General features: G+C 42.6%; 1 protein-coding gene across 4 annotated transcripts in view; it reads left to right on the top strand.

Annotated features, from left to right (window-relative positions):
• ABLIM1 (actin binding LIM protein 1) overlaps positions 1–12,817 on the top strand; it is a 227,776-nt gene that overhangs the window by 160,757 nt on the left and 54,202 nt on the right. The gene's annotated exons all lie outside the window — the stretch shown is intronic.

The following is a 12,817-nucleotide window of genomic DNA, read 5'->3' as shown; positions in this document are numbered from 1 at the left end:
TTTTAAGCTGTCCAAGTTACCAAAGTAATTTCCAGTCTTTCTGACTCTTAACATGTAGCAGGATGTAGGGGGAAGGGAGAATGGACTTAGTCAAAAACCCTAGACTGAACGCTAGCTCTGTAACTTAGAAGGCTTTTCTTAGTCCACAAATAGGCATAAGAGTAATAGGGTACCCCCGAAGCATTGGGTGGATTAAACGGGAAGGTGCTTCACAAACGTTCAACTACAAAACAAATGCAAAAGATATTATTAACAATAAAAATAATGGATAAGAAATGTTTAAGCTCAATCATGAGAGGAAAAGTGAAATCTTTTGGTAGCCACTGAAGTCCTCAACCTTCCAATTCCAATTCTTTTTTGATCCCTGCCAGTAGGCCTTAGCCCTAAGTGGAAGAAGCCACTTTTGAAGCTTCATGACAAAGACTTGTGCAGAGTGACCCAGGGAGTGCCAGCCATTGCCTGCTGATTTTGGAATTAAATATGAGGGCTATTTGCATTTCATCCACGTCTCTCCATCAGTTCATCCACGTCTCTCGAACAGAAAGACGAGGATAAAAGGAGAATTGGAAATTGCTCAGTGACACTCTGGAGACACTGGAATAATGGATACCTGATGGGATTAAAGTACAGAGGCCATTTTATTAAACAAAATAATCATTCACTTCACAGAGGTTAGAAAACACTTTGGGAATCTATTTGCTAAAGTGCTCTTAATTTGATTCTTCTTATTTAATTCCTTCTAATTCCTCTCGGATTAAAATTGTAATAAAAGGCAAAAACCACTTTGGATAACTGTTTGGCAGCACTCAATCTGAACGTAAACGTATGCAGTGACCTTGACATACATTGTCTACTTTTATGTACATGTACCACTGAAATGCGTATGTAATTCACCAAAAGACATGGGCAGGAAATTTCACAGCAACACAGTTCAGAACAGCCAACATTTAAAAACTACCAAAATGTCCATCAAGAGTGGAATGGATAAATAAGATGTAGTATAATTACACAAAGGAATACTATGGAATCATGAGACATGGTGAAGTACCAGTACACACAGAATCATGAATAATTCTCACGGTGTTGAGTAACAAAGGCCAGACTTATCTGCTTCCTGTTATGTAAACTTCAAAGACAGGTAAAAGTTAGAAGTCAGCATAGTGATTAGCAGTCAGTGACTGGAAGAGGACATGAAGGGGCTTCTGGGTACAGATAATGTTCTCTTACTCGGTTTGGGCGCTAGTTACAAGTTGTGTTGCATTTATGACAATTCATTGAACTAGAAATTTATGATTTGTGCATTTTTTCCAGTGTATGTTCTACTTCAGTAAAGAAGTTTACTTAAAAGAAAAAAAAAATAAGGTGTACCTCTTTCCTACTCCAAAGAAAGGAAAAAAAAAAAGTGCATTCAGGACTTCCTGCCTACCTGGTAAGGGAGAACATTGTGATATAATATGTAAAATGCATGGCATTTTTTGTAACAAAGAAAAGAAAGAAAGCCACATTGTAGAACAGACTGTAACAACAATTACCTTGGTCAGGGAATACCAAGTCTAGCTAACACCCAAGGAAATTCAACCCCAAATCCTTGGGTCCCTGGTTACCCTCTAAACTATGTTGTATTCCTTAATAACTTTTCGGAAGAGACTAATGAGATGATGTTATCCATGCTACTTAATCAGTTCCTGGTTTCAAGGAAGTACGTTTAATATCTGTGAGACATGACATGACTTAACTGGATTTGAAAATGACAGGCAGGCTGGAGCTGCCAGGACTGCTTTACAAGGATTTAGGATCACATTGTCCCAAACCACAAAGACCACCTACGTCAAGAAATAACATTTGGGAGAGTTGTTTTTAAAGGACTTGGTGTTATTTCTAGTGGTTTTGGTTTTTTGTTTTGTTTTTATAACATTTATCACACCGTTTGAATAGTTGGGGGTGGGAGGGATCGTGAAAGTAAAATTTTTGTTAAGGTCTTTAAAAATCATCTAGTCTTCCTTGAGCCTTAGCAAACTGTAAAATATGAAGACCTTAATTTGGTACAATAAACCTTTATTTGTATTCTTTAAAAAAAAGGAAGTTGAAAGATGATACTGTAAAGTCATAGGAAATACGCCGTTTTAGGGCAGATCCCAGCAAGGGTCTCCCCTCATGAATGGAGCTGCTGAGGGTAGGGAGGCTGGAGGACCTGGTGCTTCTGAGTACAGTCTGGAGTTGGACAGACTGGGGTTTAGACCACAGTTCCATTCCTTGCTAACTGAGTAACCTTGGGTGATTTCTTGATGTCCCTAAGCTTTAATTACCTCATCTGTTAAATGGACATAATAACCCCATCATAGGGTTGTAGGGAGAGTCGGATAGAATATGGTTTCTGAGGTGCTTAGCGTTAGTATCTGGAAACAGGTAAATACCGAAATGACAGCTGGGGCTCTGAAGTTCATCCTTTAGTTCTCTTTTGGCCATAATTGTGCAGGAAATGGTTGCTCAGCCTCTAGAGATTTGGGGATAAGGGCTTCTGTTGGCCTATTAATTTACCCGACATTTCTAGAGAACTTGCTCTATGGAAAGCAAGAGAGATCCAAGAGCTATGATGACACATGTGTGGCCCGCGTCTTTAAAGGGATGTATAGTCTAACGTGAATGAGAGGGAGCAAGCTCACCTGCACTTACTGGTCCCAGATACTTACTTTGGTATGAACTGAACTTGCCTTTGGTTACTTAATTTTCATAACAATGCTATGTGGCAGGGTTTCTTATGCCAGTTTTAACAGTTGAAGAAATAAGTCCAGAAGAGTGCCCAAGGCCACACCATTTGCAAGGTCAGAATGCAGACCCTGCGTTCTCTTGATTCCAAAGCCCATCTCTTTCTACTCCATGTTGGACAGTGGGATGGAGCAGACAGCCTAGCCATAATGTAACTGAAAGTGGGGTCCGGCTGCTCACCTCTCAAAAGCCAATAAAGAGGCCAGGTTGGTGGAAAGGAAAGTTTGTTTTATTTTCGATGCTGGCAACCAGGGAGGGTGGACGCCTGTCCAAAGGCCAACGCTCTGTCAAGCTCTGACAGTCATCTTGAAATTGGTCATCGGTGGTCAACCAGCATCATCTTGATTGTTTCAGGTACAGTTAATCTTCAGTTTCAGGTTCCATTCGTTTCCGTTTCTTTGAGGCCAATTCTAGGAATTGTGGCAGCTTATGCCATGACTACAGCCTGGTCATCATGTAGTTCACTTCTTCCACCTGGCGGGGGTTTCAGTATCTATGAGACAGCTTGCAGGATACGGCTCAGAATATTGTCTATAGCCCTTACGGAGGACCTAAAGGTCCTTGACTATGTTTAATGACTAAACTATTATTATTTGGTCTCCTTTGACTGTTTTCCTTTGTTTCTGCATTTTCTCACTTCTCTGATTAAACTTATTCTTTGGCTAAAGTTTTTCCACGGACGAAAGGCAGGCTGAGGACATGGGGGGGGGCAAGGACCATATCGTCCTTCTCCATTTCAGTAACGTTCGAGGCAAAGTTAAATGTGTGGGACAGCCCAAGCCCAGAGCTGTGGGAGCACCAGAGAGGAGAGGTTAGTTTCAAATGCCGATATCCGTGCATTTCAGATTTATGTTTTGCCTTCAGTGTAGTTATTTGCACTGCCTTGACATTTGGCAAACTATTCAAAATACATGTTAACAAAACTTCTCAATCATTTTGGCCATCTTTTTATATCACACAAGATATTTCTATTTATTTTTCTAGTTGCCTAAGATTTCTGAAACAAGAGAAGTATTGTATCCATGATGTGGTGATATCAGTACAAGAGAATCGAACTTGTGTCCGAAGACCTGGGATGTTTCCTAGTTCTGACACTTAGCTGTGTGACCTTGGTTTTGGTGCAGCAAGTCATTTGGCCTCTGAGCCTCGGTTTGATCACCATAAAACATGAAGGATGATGTCACCTGCTTCAAAAGTTCAGAGAAAACTCCAATTAAATATTGTGCATGAAAGCACACAGCCAAAGAACCAGCCTGAGAGATTCCCAGTAGCGATACTAAGGTTAATGGCGTAGCCTAGGTTTTCGTTTCAACGTCTCATGTGGTCCCCAGCAAGTTACTTAATCTCTCTGCAGCTCCATTTCTCTTGTTGTACAAGAGAATAGTGATTCCTCTGAAGAAAGAGAAATACTGATTAGATTAGCAAATTAGGCAATTGTTTTCTAATCCCTTTGAAAATGTTCGCGTCTTTAGACAACTGCTAACAGTACAATATTGCACACATATATCTAGCTTTCTTTATATGCAGGTATATTTTGTTCTGCAAAAAAAAAAAAAAAAGTCTATATTTTTCAATAGCTTTCCAAAGGAATCTGGACCCCCCCCCCAAAAGGAATGAATGCATGCACGCCCTGATGTGTCCTTGTGAACAGTGCACAGGAAAGTTCCTCTTGTCTTCCGGTCAGGTCTTTCCCCCACTCCCTACTGTTTTCTTTCTTTCTTTCTTTCTTTTTTTTAATTGTCCTGTCTCTTTATTAAAGAATAGTTTATGTACCATAAAATACAGTTTATTTTTATTACATTTAAACAGCTGTGTAGCCATCACCACAATGCAGTTTTACAACTTTTCCATCACCTCATTTTGACTTTGCAGTCAACCCTGCGCCCAATCTTATTCCCATCTCCATTTCCAGCAGCCACCAATCTACTTTGTATCTCTTTCCGGTTGCCTTTTCTAGAAATTTCATAGCAATGAAATCAACGTGTAGCCTTTCGTGTCTGGCTTCTTAACAGCACGTTGTTGAGGGTTGTCTGTGTTGGATGTATCAGCAGTTCCTTTCATTTAAAAGCAGTAACTTTGCAGTATTGCACGATTTGAACGCTTCACATTTTGTGTATCTGTTCACTAGTTGAGAGTCATTTGGATTATTTCCAGTTTGGGGCTATTTTTGGAGAACACTGCTGTGAACTTTTGTGTATAAGTCTTTGCGTGGACAGAAGTTACCATTTCTTTGAGTTCGAAACCTAGGAGTGGAAGTGCTGGGTTGCATGGTATATTTATGTTCAACTTTTTGAGATACTGCTCAAGAGGTTTCCAGAGTAGCTGTACCACTCTCCTATTGCCATATAAACTTTAGGATTGGCTTGTCAATGTACAAATAATCTGACTGGGATTTTTGGTAAAGATTACACTGACGCTACTGATCAATTTAAAGAGACCAGTTAGGTCTTTCAGGAATGCACACATCTACAGATAATGTTTATCTAGCACTGTTAAACTGCAAAGACTGCTTAAAAGTTTCTGCCCTTCACTCCTTGGAAGGAGATGAGATGGCAGTAACCATCTGCCAAAAGCCAGTATGCAGGTACACCGGGATGTTGCAGCCTTTTTTATTCTTTTATATTTTGAGCTGGTCAGAGGGAACCAGAGCGCTGGAATGCCATTGCGTATTTCCCTCTGTACCGTTTTGTGCATCTTCTCTGGGGAAGACCAGCCGCCGCCCCTCCCCCTGATGTTTGGAGCAAGGGCCGCAGTTGGGGCTCTATGGTCGGTGAGGTGGCAGGGCTGCAGCATGCTCTTCTCTGTGCAGACTGGCTGTGCACAGACTTGTGGGGAGCCCTGTGGACTTTGTGCAAGCTGCCTGGGCAGACTGATTTATTCACCTTTGCCCAGGATCCAAACTTTGGGCCACGGCACACCCTCACGATCCTGCCTCAACAGGATGCTGCATCAGGAAAAAAAAAGCGTCCGGAACCAGGGGAGTGGCAGCTTCAGGATCAAGTTGGTCCAGTTGCACTGGAAACCTCTCCCACTCCAAGGGAAAAAAACAACAAACGCAGAAAAGCCTGAGTCAGCCCTCGCATCGCATTTCTACAGGAGCAAAATGGGAACTAGTGTGATTCTGCCTCTCCCTCCCCACCCAAGCACCTGCCACGGAAGCAACATCCTTGTTACTCCCTTTGGCTTCCTCATCTACTGTCAGGTTTCCCCAGTTCACAATGATCTGCATGGACTTAGGTCAGTGCTTACAAAATAAAACAAAAGCAGCTTATTTCTGGGCCCCACCCCAGGGCCACTGAACCCATTTTTAAAAGGCTCTTGGGTGTTACTTACGTGCAGAAAAGTTAGAAAACCCCTGACCTAGACCAACACACTAACCTCCAAGTGTTTGCATGTCCTTAGTCTGAAAGCACCATCAACCAGACCCATGTTTGCGAGAGTCTCAGGGACAGAAATGTAATTTGTTTACTCCTTTGGGTATTTTGAGCACCGTCTCTGAATCAGGTTAGATTTTTAAAATGAGACTGCAGGGGCTTCCCTGGTGGCGCAGTGGTTGAGAGTCCGCCTGCCGATGCAGGGGACACGGGTTCGTGCCCCACTCTGGGAAGATCCCACGTGCTGTGGAGCGGCTGGGCCCGTGAGCCATGGCCGCTGAGCCTGCGAGTCCGGAGCCTGTGCTCCACAACGGGAGAGGCCACAACAGTGAGAAGCCTGTGTACCGGAAAAAAAAAAACGGACTGCAAACCTAGACCTTGATAGTTTAACTTCCTCTGTGAGAATGATTTCATTCAACGACCTTTCAGTGCTACACCCTCAGTTTTTCTCAAGGGTCTCTGTAAGAAACAACTAGTTGGACGTTTCCAGCCATCATCGAAATCAGTGTGGAAGTTGTTTTGCTGCTCCAGAACTGAGGTCCCCCTATGAGAATTCCTTTGGTGCTTTTTCGAGGCAGTTTATGCAAGAGGAGGCCTGGAGTCAGGCGACCTGGACTCACAGCCCAGCTCTGCTTTTTGGAAGCACTGGGAGCTTTGGAGAAATTGTTCACTGTGAGCTTTCATTTTTTGCTTGCAGAACAAGATTGTACAATAGCACCTACCTCACAGGGCTGTCTGAGGGCCGTCACTCAGAGCCCTTGGTCCCATGCCTGGAACAGAGCAAGACCCTACCGAACCTCAGCCTGCGGTGACTGTTACTAATTTAGAATCAGGAAACCTTGCCTCTCTAGTGACAATTGTATGTGACCATTTTTTTCCCACGGTGAGACTTTCGTGGCCCATTTTCCCTTTTGTCCTCATCTACTGAGAAGCTCGGATCCCAACAAACATGTTTGCCTGAGTGTGGAGCCTTTTGATTTTTTTTTTCCTCTAAGGTTTTTGTTCCATTGTTTTCAGGTCACAGCCCTCTCTGATAAGCATCTGGAAGTCCTTTTTGGAAGGAGGCGTGGCATAAGCTATAAATTGCTGAAGGCTGACCTCAACGGCCATGTTTCATATCTCCTGGGCAGTATCAGGAGTAAAGCACTCCAAGAGAAAAGGGGTAAAGAGAAACTGAAAAGGGCAGTGAGCCATTCCGGAGCTAAGCAGATTCTCTGTCCCAGGACGGGGTTCTGTTTTCTGCTCCCAGTGGCCTGACACTTGCACAGGGCTTAGGGCGTCAGAACGCCTCCGGGCTGCCAGACGCTGTGGAGGCTTTGGTTAAATTCCATTCCCTGCCATCAAGAATGTTCTTTCTCTACCTAGATTACTTTTCTGTTAACACTGCCTTGTGCGCTTGTAGAGGGACAGGATTTCACACAGAATCATAGAATTTTACAGCAGGATGGGACTTTCTACAGAGGAGGGTCCTGGGCCTTGGAGAGGGTAAGTAGTGACATAATTGAGGTCCCATGAGTAAGAAATAAAGAAATAATACCCCAGTCTCCTGATTCTGAATCTTGTAACCCTTTCCCTGCACCCCGTGTCCACAAGGAGTTCAGGGCTCCTTTCTCTTGCTTTATAGCAGGTGGTATTTCCCCAGATGGTGTTCTCACCTGTATGATAAAGTTTATACTTCAAGTTAGAGATTAACTAAATAGGAATAATAACCACACAAGTGTGACTTAATCAGCACCATTAAAGGCAAGTGATTTTTAGCACTTGGAATGTGTATGCAGGTGCTTTTATAAAACTCAACTAAATAAACAAATCGTTTATGGTCCATAGAGTTTATATGCCAGCCAGAATGTGGACTTTTTAACGTGTGCATTTTGAATATGTGAAAATAAGGTTGTAATTTTTTAAACAGCAGGGTACAAAGATGGACGGAAAATGGTGATGACAGGGCTGTAGTGAGCCCCAGAGGTTCATCTGGTCTCTCGGGTTGAGGCAGAGCTGGTGTTCCAGGGTGTGGGCCTGGGGACAGGTACCCGGTAATCACTGCTCATGAAGTCACCTGTCACAACAGAGCCCACAGTGCTTCAAAAGTTTGCACTCGGGGACTTCCTTGGTGGCGCAGTAGATAAGAATCTGCCTGCCAGTGCAGGGGACAAGGGTTCGATCCCTGGTCTGGGAAGATCCCACATGCCGCAGAGCAACTAAGCCCATGCACCACAACTACTGAGCCTGCGCTCTAGAGCCCGCGAGCCACAACTACTGAAGTTAGTTGGCCTCGCGCCTAGAGCCCATGCTCTGCAACAAAGAGAAGCCACCACAATGAGAAGCCCGCGCACCGCAACAGAGTAGCCAGCCCCCCGCTCACCGTACTAGAGAAAGCGCGCGCGCAGCAACAAAGACGCAAAGCAGCCAAAAATAAATAAAATTAAATCTTAAAAAAAAAAAAATAAGTTTGCAATCAACAGCCTCCTCTCCACAGTGGATTGTGTGTTCCTCATCTGTTTGTAGATGGACGCTGTTTAGTCTCATTTTGCTCATGATCTGAAATACTTTTCCTTCTTCTAAAAATGACTCTAATTTAAATGCTTTGGATTCAGCTACATCCAATTTTTTTGGTTAGTTTGCATATAACCCCGTCTGTGTTCGGCTCTGATACCTTTCCTGGCCCTGTGCACAGGGCTTGTCTGTGAACCATCATGGGTTCCTGTGTTAAGAAGAAGTGAAACAGAGATGGGGTGGCTCACACATGCAAAGGAGGGGCTCCCCTATCCTGAGCACATGACCCTGTGCCCCCCGCCCCCCAGGCCTGCACTGCTGCACAAACAGAAAGACTTTTAAACGGCTGTGCCACTGCCCTTCGGTTCTGGCTCACTGTATCTCTTGACACGTTCGGCATCATGGGATGAAGCAAGTGCACGGGTCAAGACCGATGCCCCTGGCGTTATGCTGGCGGAGTTTCTTAGCAGTGGTTTTGCTCGTGATTTACAGAGCAGAGCCCTGCCACAGGAGCGCTTGACAAATCTTCCGTCCATCTTGTATGACAGCTCATGTAACACAGTTACTCTCCTTTGCCTGTCCTTGGGAAAGGGCGGCAGCATCCAGAGAGCCTTTTGTCAGCATCCCAAACCGCGCTAACAAGCCTTTCTGTGGATGGCCCTGGAACCATCTCTGTGCAAAGGATTATTAGGTTGTTATTCCTATTATTATTGTATGCAGTACATCACAACATTTTCAAAATGTCATTTGATCGTTCACCCTAGCATCACTGTGAGGTAGATACAGCAGCGGGGTACTGTATGGTTATTAGTTATGGTACTGGTTAGGAACATGTGCTCCAGAGCCAGACTACCTGGGTTTGCAGCCTGGCCCTACCACTTTCTAGCTGTGTGACCAGGAACAAGTTTACTAAATCTCCCCAAGCCTCAGCTTCCTCATCTATAAAGTAGGGAATAATAACCTTAGGAGGTTATTGTTAAACAAATGACTGAATGTTGATGAAGTATGTAGAACAGTGACTGACACAGAATAATCATAAAAACGTTCACTTTTATTGTTAATGTCACCATCAACTTCATATCTCTGCTTTGCAATAGAGTTTCCAAGAGTTTGTGATCTACCCAAGATCACGTTGGGTGTTATGACTCCAAGAGACAGTGGACTTTCTTCCTCTTAGTCTTTTATTTCCTTATTACACAGTAACATAAAAATGAATTCTTGTAAAAGATCAAAGCAATACAGAAACATGTAAAGGAAATTGTTAGGTTCCCACCCTGCTCCTTCCTCTTTCCCCACAAGGAACCATGGAAAACTAACTGGTGTGCATTCTCCCTATCTTCTCTCCGTGCAGGGCACACACATAAAATCAATATACGTATATATATATATGCGTGTCCTCTCCGGCATAAATAATAGTAACAGTGCCTGACTTATAGGGCTGGATGTTGGGGGGCAGAGGGTGAGGGCAAGCAATATACTAGCCCTCTCCTCAGCTCCATGAGTTACGTGCTATTATTCTACCCATTTTACAGCTGTGGAAGTGAAGGTTAGGGAGATTGTCACCTTTACGGGACCACATGGTGCTGAAACTGGATTTGAATCCAGTCACACTTACCCCAGTATCTCCAGACTTTTGACCACTACTATATGTGGCCATATCACAGGCATTATTTTTCCACTTGATTTTTTTCTCTTAATAGTGTTTGCTTGAACTCTTCCCATATAAATACATATACGTTTACTTCTTTCTTTTAATGGCTACGTGAGTTGATATTTTATTTCACTACTTTCTTATTTAGGTTGCTTCTGTTTCCTTGTTCTTTGCTGTTATAAGTAATTCAAAACTGAATATCCTTAATACATACACTTTTGGGCACATGTGTGAGAATTTCTGTAGAATGGCTTTTACAAGTGGAATCGTTCATCAGGGAGTAGTATGTACGTATACATTAAATTTCAATAAGTATTGCTTTCCAAAAAGAATTTTGCTCGCCAACAGTGTGAGAATGCCTGTTTCCTCACATTAGCCTTCTTCTTATCTTTGCCAATTTGTTGACTTAAAACACCCTTTTTCTAAATTGTGTTTCCCTGATTCCCGGTGGGGTTGAGCTAATTATTTGGGGGGTTATCGACCTTTCCTCTGGAAGTTGCCTTTTGCCCATATTGCCATTTATTTTTCGTTGTAGATGCTCTTTATAAGTTCTGGATAATAATCTTTTCTCTGAAATGCGTGACCGGTATCTTATCCCTGTCTGTAACTTTGTTTTATGTCTAGAGATTGTGTGTGTATGTGCAGGCACACGTCCACAGTCAATATTTATCTTTATTGTTTCTAGGCTTTGCCTTGCTTAGGAAAGCCTTCCCAAGTTTGTTAAAACAGTGTCCTACATATTCTTCGAATATTTCTATGATTTTGTTTCAACTTTTAACTTTGTACCTCTCTACAATTTGTTTTTGTGTAGGTTGTGAATTAGGGCTCTAGATTTAACTCTCTCTAAGTGAAAAACTCATTGTTCTCACCGTTAATTGAATAACCCATTTCTTTCAACTCATTTGAAACACCACCTTTATCATAATTCTCTTGTATGTATGGCTGTGCACCTGGTTCCTCTCTTCTGTCCCACTGATTTATTTTCTATCCCTGCACCAATATTAGAACACTTTAATTATTTTAGCCTTAGAATAACTTTTTATTCGGGAAGGGAAAAACCCCCTTCACTGCCACTCTCTTTTCCAAAGCAGTTTTTATATTTTTGTGCATTTTTTTCTTCCATGTGAACTTTTAAAATCAGCTTGTCAAGTTCTATAAAAGAAACTCCTGTGTGTATTTTGACTGAGAATATATTGCATTAATAGGTTCATTTTGGATAATTTGGCATCTTTACTATATTTAGTTTTCCCATCCGCAAGTACCATATGTCTCTATTTCTTCCATGCCCGTCAGTTAAGATCCTTATGTAGATCTTTCATCGAAGGGTTTATTTGTTGCTATTACAAATAGGGACCTGTTTTCCCATCACCTGGACTTAATTTGTATTACTAGTGAATAGGAAAACTATTGGTTTTTATATATTAATTTTTTATCTAGCTACTTGACTGAACTCTTTTATTAGTGACCTTTATACTGATTTCTTTTCTTGATCTATCACATAGGCTAGGACTAAAGAAAAACGCTGGTGAAAGTGTACACCTCTGCCTTGTTCTTATCTTTAGAACGCTTCTAATACTGCACCACTAAATATGGTAGATACACTTTATCAGCTTGAAGAAATTTCTTTCTATTTCTAGCTTACTGAGGGCGTGTGCTTTTCACTGCAGACTACACCAGATTCCCGTCAAGGGGCCTTAATTCTGTCCCCTACATTTTCCTTGAGAATTCAGAGATTGTCCAAATGCCTGGGACCTCCCAGCACTGATATCCCAGCTGACCCAACACAGTTTAGAACTGAGTAATATTTTCTCTTCCTCCTTTCACTCACATTGGACCCTGGATGGCCGAAGAGAAAGGGCTACTTTGTGTGAACATTTCCTATACTCCCCTCACATGCCCCCCCATCCCACCTCCCACCCCCCGCCGAAAAATTAAATAAATAATGCTGTGTGGATAAGAGCAAAATTCCACTTCTGGAATTTTCTGGCAGGCACCACTGAAAACGTTTCATTCCTGGCTTCTACTTGTAAATAACTTTCCATTTTTTTTTCCACTGGGTTATCTTGGGTAGCTGACCACCATCTCACACTCTAGTAGCTAATTGGTTTCATAGTTTCTACAGGAGTGTGAGAAAGGAATCACTACCTGACCTCTGATTTCCTGTTGAGATTTCACGCAGGCACGGGGTGAAGTCACTTCTAACTCTGGGCTCTCAGCAGTGCCTTGTGCACAGTTAATGCAGAAGAAATGTTTTTATGGTCGATTGATGAAATGATTTAATTGCAGAGTACATATGATAAGTTTTGGGTGGCGAGACTTTTTGCGAAGATGTGGACGAAAGGATTTTGCTACGTTGGGCATATGCATTTGGAGCATGACTCTAAAGGGACTTGGCACCTGTCTACAGATTTGTCCCTGTGTCCAGTGACACTTTGCTTTGGGGAAGTCAACACCCACTGTGGTGGCATCTGTGATATTTAAGAATGTGAAATGCCCAGGAATAATGCAGAGCCACCTCAGTAAAATGCCTTCT

This window comes from Lagenorhynchus albirostris, chromosome 16, assembly GCF_949774975.1.
Source record: "Lagenorhynchus albirostris chromosome 16, mLagAlb1.1, whole genome shotgun sequence".
NCBI classification, from domain to species: domain Eukaryota; kingdom Metazoa; phylum Chordata; class Mammalia; order Artiodactyla; family Delphinidae; genus Lagenorhynchus; species Lagenorhynchus albirostris.
Note: the sequence above shows the minus strand (reverse complement) of the source record. Positions and strands in the feature narration are given on the sequence as shown.